Consider the following 7,286-nt stretch of genomic DNA (forward strand, 5'->3'; position numbering starts at 1 on the left):
TGCCTCATAAATGCCTACTACATTAATCATACACATACTGTTGCATTGACTGCCTCATAAATGTCTACTACATTAATCATACATATACTGTTGCATTGACTGCCTCATAAATGTCTACTACATCATACACATACTGTTGCATTAACTGCCTCATAAATGCCTACTACATTAATCAAACACATACTGTTGCATTGACTGCCTCATAAATGCCTACTACATTAATCATACACATACTGTTGCATTGACTGCCTCATAAATGCCTACTACATTAATCATACACATACTGTTGCATTGACTGCCTCATAAATGCCTACTACATTAATCATACACATACTGTTGCATTGACTGCCTCATAAATGCCTACTACATTAATCATACACATACTGTTGCATTGACTGCCTCATAAATGCCTACTACATTAATCATACACATACTGTTGCATTAACTGCCTCATAAATGCCTACTACATTAATCATACACATACTGTTGCATTAACTGCCTCATAAATGCCTACTACATTAATCATACACATACTGTTGCATTGACTGCCTCATAAATGCCTACTACATTAATCATACACATACTGTTGCATTGACTGCCTCATAAATGCCTACTACATTAATCATACACATACTGTTGCATTAACTGCCTCATAAATGCCTACTACATTAATCAAACACATACTGTTGCATTGACTGCCTCATAAATGCCTACTACATTAATCATACACATACTGTTGCATTGACTGCCTCATAAATGCCTACTACATTAATCATACACATACTGTTGCATTGACTGCCTCATAAATGCCTACTACATTAATCATACACATACTGTTGCATTAACTGCCTCATAAATGCCTACTACATTAATCATACACATACTGTTGCATTAACTGCCTCATAAATGCCTACTACATTAATCATACACATACTGTTGCATTGACTGCCTCATAAATGCCTACTACATTAATCATACACATACTGTTGCATTGACTGCCTCATAAATGCCTACTACATTAATCATACACATACTGTTGCATTAACTGCCTCATAAATGCCTATTACATTAATCATACACATACTGTTGCATTGACTGCCTCATAATGCCTACTACATTAAAACAAACTAAAGTCAGTAAATGTAGTAACTGCAGTAAATGCAGTTTAATAATTTTAACATGATCTATTGATAAGATAAGTTGTTGTACTGTGAGTGCATTTGCACATTTAAGGGCCATACCAAAAATGTACTTCATAGACAGTTTACAGAGTACTTTGCATTCAAGGTGATCACCTTTGGGCCTTACATTATATTTGAGACGCGACATCAATTGATAATCAAAAAGTATCAAATGATTATTATTTGTTGTTTAAACTTTTAAATATTGTGGTCTAATTATGACATAACTAGTGAAATTATGGGGCTATTTCACAAAGGCATAGAATTATTTTTTCATGAGGTTCACGTCAATATCATTATTAGAATTGTTTTGTTCTACTTTTCAGATGTTTAGAAGCTTTTCTTTTAATGTTTGTCTAATTTCTTTAAGCTAAATTTGATGGAAAGACAGCCTCAAATTATGCTAGAACGCTGCTGTGTCTTGTGACTTTAGCTCTGACTTTAGACCCTGACGCCACCGCTGCTTAGGTACAGTACATGTCTCACGTTCTTTCCCAGCAGTCAATTTCCTTATCATTTAGCTGTGTTTAATCATTCATAATTCTAACATTATTTTTATTATCCTTTAAATGTGATAAATGCAAATCAAACCCTATATGTGTCCATAGATTATTTTTACTGCAAAGTACTAAGTGTGTATAAGGCCTTAAAAAAGGTTAATTCTTTGTATACTTAATGTGTTTTTAAATGTAAATATAAATTGAATATACTAACCTGCAGTTCCATTGGCAGGCTGAAGGCGCTTGACCTTTGACAAGATCGCCTAAATTTTTAATATATTAACTTTACAATACTTAGTGTTGTATATTCTGGTACAGCCGCTCCATAATCTCTTTGCTTTTCTTCCTTATATCTATATTTTTAAATTTATACTAACAAATATCTTTTTATTAATATAATAATAATAATAATAATATATCAAAAATTTATTAAATAATATTTATCGCATAATATGCAATCTACGATAATTTAATTAATTGATATAACACATTTATTAAATACATAACATCATTTGAATAAAAAGAACAAATCACATATCTACACATAATCATAACATCGTATACTCTATCTCTAACAATTTATTCAATCTTCTATCGACTAAAGCCGAAGTATAGTCGTTATCTCGGGACCGTTCTATGGCCACCACCAGGTAGGCTTACTTCATTAAGGCTTCTATGAATGGATGTACTGGTTGGGAGCAGGAACGCTAGTAGACCAAACCCAGTACCGTTTTGATTACGATCAATCGGGAAATTACCTCACGAGGGTTTTCTACCTCGAGCAGTTATTGGCTATATGGCAGTATTCAAGTAATTAAAGTGTTAAATAGCATTTAATCCAATTTACATTTAGGTAAACTTAGGGTTCAAAGTATCATACAATAAGAAGATCATTACGAATGTTACGAGGTATTTTAAAAATTTATATTATATAAAATTAAAAAAAATTTAATTTCAAATATTATCATTATTATTACTTACTGGTTTTAGTAGAGTTCTTTCAAGTTCTGTCTGAATGTTTGTCTTTTCTTTTTTTAATTTAAATGTACAATTACTGTATACAATGAAGTATAATGATCCCTATTGTTATTTAGGATGTGGATAAAGATAATTATGTTATTATCTAAGTGCTATTAATTTTATGATGCCGTTCATTTGTGTTGATTATTATATTACTAAAAATAATACTCTAATTGAGCTCGGGTGAGGTCTCTATTCATATCATTACATCTGCAGCTTTATCAGTATTATGAAAACCATTTTTGCCGGCATCCAGTTCTCTTACTAAATGTGGTACTTGGGCCGGTATTATTTCTTGCTCTCATTAATGCCGGCCCGATTGAAGATTCAAATAATATGCCGACCCACTCTTGGTGAAGTTGTTCCCAGAAACTCTTTACCTATTACGTAGTCCCTTCTGGAAAATTTGAATAAATGGTGTTTGCTTATTTAAAAATGGCAAAAGATATACCAAATCCTTTAAAAATTTCCTTCCTTTACTATATGCATTCCCAACTTTATGATTATTTGACAGCTAAGTTAAATATTCTGAATTAATATCATCAATATGAGTTTCAAAGGTCACTCAACTGCTCATGCTGTCTTCTTCTATATATAAATTTACGTAAGGGCAAAATTCGGTAAATCGCGCGTTATTTCTAGAATGTTTACTCGATGGTATATAAAGTTGGTTCGTACTTTCGGTACTGATTTTAACCACCTGATATGACCCTGTTTACTAATTAAATTATGTTAGATAATTAGTTATTGACGATTAAAACGAATTTAGGTTCAACGATTTGCCCCAAATAGGGGTGTTTTCCGATCGTGGTATACACTGTCTAATGGATGTCCATCTTGAAAAATACCCGCCACAAAAATGCGAGGAGGCTTCGCATTTTCCTATCTCCTCCTATGATAATTGTTTTTAATAGCTGAAAACCGGTTGAACAGCTAGAGTACAGCATCATAATGTTGAAGACAGGCCGATTTTCTTTAAAAAATACTATTTTGATTGATTTAATATATGATTATACAAATGTATTGATTTGCGATGAATGGAACATCCCAATCTCTCAGTCTGCCAGAGTTTGGTTTAACACAAGTAGGTAAATTTATGAGCCCTTGGTTTAACACATACGGTAGGTAAATATATTGGCCCTTTGAGAATAAACTTGCAATTTTTGACAATACTGTAAATATCTATTAACTATTTTTGGTCCTCATTTGAATCGAGCATTTCTTACTGTGAATGTTCGTACTGTTAGATGTAATATAAAAATATATACAAATAAACTTTATTACTGAGATTGTGGATAGGCTCTACTGTTAGATATACAAATAAACTTTATACTGACAGTTCCTTCTCAACGTTTGTATTAATTATTAATTACCAATAATATAAACGTCGTAGTGATGTGTGACATGTACTTTAATATTTCAATCGATTATGACAGTGACAGTTTTAACAAAGTGTTAAATCGCAAATGTTTTACTGTATTTAGAGGTATATTATTGTTACTGAGTTGATAACGAATATAATAAAATAAATAAAATAAAATAAAAATAAATTTAAAATTTGTTCCTCTTGGTACCTATCCGCTTTCCCATCCCTCAACCCTATTACATACAAAACACAAATTCCAAAAATTTGGACTCATTTTGTTGTAAGTTTCTCCTTCTGAAGTAATTCCCAGGGTACTAATTTTAGTTGACTACATAAATCATCGTGTCTATTTATTCGTTTCTGTAAACGACAATGTATTATAGTCCTGCGGTACGTACATTTGAAATCGGCAGTTTTGTTACGCTGAAATCCCGGCTGAAATTACTGTGTATTCGAGAACCATCTGTGGGCACGACCTAGATGGTACGCGAGCGAAGCGAGCGTACCATCTAGTAATAATAATACTTCTATTGAACATAGAGCAATATTAGCGTGAAAGATCATCTATATTGGTGTATAAATCAAATAATTATTTGATAGAGAAATTTGTTTGATGTAATTAACCATTCTATTTTAAATAAGAAAATGCGAAAATTATGGTATTAAAGGCACTCCTTTAAGCATTTGCTTCTTGAGTTAGTTGGATGGCAGAAACAATTTTTCTCTATCCAATCATTTAAATAATCGACCGAGGATATCACTTGTGGGTGTCTCCTCCCCCCAATTTTATTTTTACGTTAATGACCTGACTAATGTCAGTGAGAAGTGATATCCTTCGCCCACGATACTACTATTTTATTTATCTTCTAATGTTGACATTTTATTTAATACTTTTAATTATGAATTGTCTAAATTTAATGACTGGTTTCTTTAAATTCTAAATTCTTTTAAAGCTCAGGTACAGGCATGAATTTGAAATATAATATCGGGTTAATTGTACATAAATCAAATATTTGTAACAGAAATCTAGATGAAAAAAACAAAGACATGACAATTCGGTGCTTATTGATTTTGTATTGTGTTTCTTTTCGGTGTAAAATCGGGTTTTTCTTTGCTTATTCAAATTTTGATGATTATGCTAATAATACAATTATAGTTTTGCATAATATAAATCTAAAGTATAAACAGCTAATAATTATACTGTATTTATTTTTGCCTTAATTGTTGTTTTTGCTTTGAAATTAAGTAGAAAATTAAGACAATTTGATGCTTATGGTATTTTTTTTGTCGATTAAAAATATTATTTGCTAATTATAATTTTGCTGATTATGCTAATTATAATTTTGCTGATTATGCTAATTATAATTGTGCATAATTAAAAATCTAAATAAATAAGAGTGAGTTAATGGTTTTTACCAATATCATTATCTGTGCATATTTTATGTTCGCATGGTAATCGAATTTTGCTTGGAATGAGATATTAAAAATCTACCGGAAGAAAATGTTGTAATTTTATGATTTTGAATATAAACAGGTTGTTAAATGTATGTTTTCCATGTGTCTTTATTATGAAATATTACAATATAATTATGTCTGGGCATTTTATATCGAAAAGGCATTATTTTTCGCGAATGTTAAATGTATGTTTTTCGTAGGTATTTTATATTATAAAATATGATTATTTTCGCGAATGATAAATGTGTTTGTTGCATTAATATTTTTTATTTTAACAAAGGTAATTGTTTTTTGTTTGTTTGTACTTTGTACACTTATTTTATAGTGTTACGGTACTGTAATATCTGTTTGTTCCAAATAATATTGAATTCCGGCATGATTACATTGGTTGTATATGGTTTACCAATCTACATATAGTAACACCTTTGGGCCACAGCGAAGTGTCCCCTTAATAGGAGTGTCCTTTAAATAGGATTTGGCTAAAATGTTAAAAATTTACCTTTCATATTTCACGAGAAATTGTCCCCTTAATAGGAGTGTCCTTTAAATAGGATTTGGCTAAAATGTTAAAAATTTACCTTTCATATTTCACGAGAAATTGTCCCCTTAATAGGAGTGCCCTTTAAATAGGATTTGGCTAAAATGTTAACATATTGCCATTTATTTATTGCACGAGAAAGTGTGTTATTAGGGGTGTTGAAATGGTGGGCGTTCTACTGTAGTATGGTTTCACGTTGAAAGATATAGAAAAAGTGCAGTCCCATATACCTTATCTCGCTTCTAAATGAATAATATCAATAATAATATTTAGAATATGTAAATATCCTTGTAATTTAGCTTTGGCTGCAATGACGATATTTGAAATAAATGAAATGAATGGAAAAAATGAAATGAATAATGATTTTAAAGCATAAGCCTGCAATATGCCTGTATATGTTACACAAATTAATCCTCTAGTCAATTATAAGGGAATAAATTTCAATTGTAATGAACTCTGATTAAATGAACTTCTACATAAAATCAATGTTTTATTTTATGTCAGAGCTACGTGCCGAAAAATAAATTTGCGACTACATAAATTCTAGCAGATCGTGATTAGATTAGCTCTTTGAGGTAAACAAGTGGAGAAAAGTAACTTGTATTCTCATTCAATAAACCATTATTAAAGTCATGTACGACTATTACAAGACCAACTACCAAGAGAAACATAATAACAATCGCCAAATTGTAAACCTGGTTTAATGAATGCCGAGCTGGATGAAGTGATTTTGTCTGTTTTGCGTAAACAAAGAATTAAAGATGGTTTTAGTCGCGGATAATGTCTTTATTTTTACTTTGAATTTAAGCATCGAGCAAGGAAAGGCTTAAATAATAAATAGATGTTTTATTTAGAACGTCTGCAAGATTGAAAAGTCGGCGAGTCCATTTTAGCCTTAAAGCAACACGTAGAGAAAAGAACAAATTAATGAATAAACCATGGATTATTACATACAAACCATCATGATTAAAGGTACACTATCAAACTCGTTTGACAAAAAAAGTGTGATGTGCCCAAATATGGCAGAGATATGCCCAAATATGGTAGTGATATGACATCATCATGTCCATATATGGTCACATCATCACATTTTGTTGTCACATAAAGACAGAGCTTTAGTCCTACTATGGTATGTTCTAATGTATCTATACCGGTACTATACAAGTTTGTTTATTACACCGACGTGGATGTGATGCTGAGACTGAGAATATAATTGTTTTTTGTCC

The sequence above is a fragment of the Antedon mediterranea genome, chromosome 1 (assembly GCF_964355755.1).
Source record: "Antedon mediterranea chromosome 1, ecAntMedi1.1, whole genome shotgun sequence".
NCBI lineage: Eukaryota > Metazoa > Echinodermata > Crinoidea > Comatulida > Antedonidae > Antedon > Antedon mediterranea.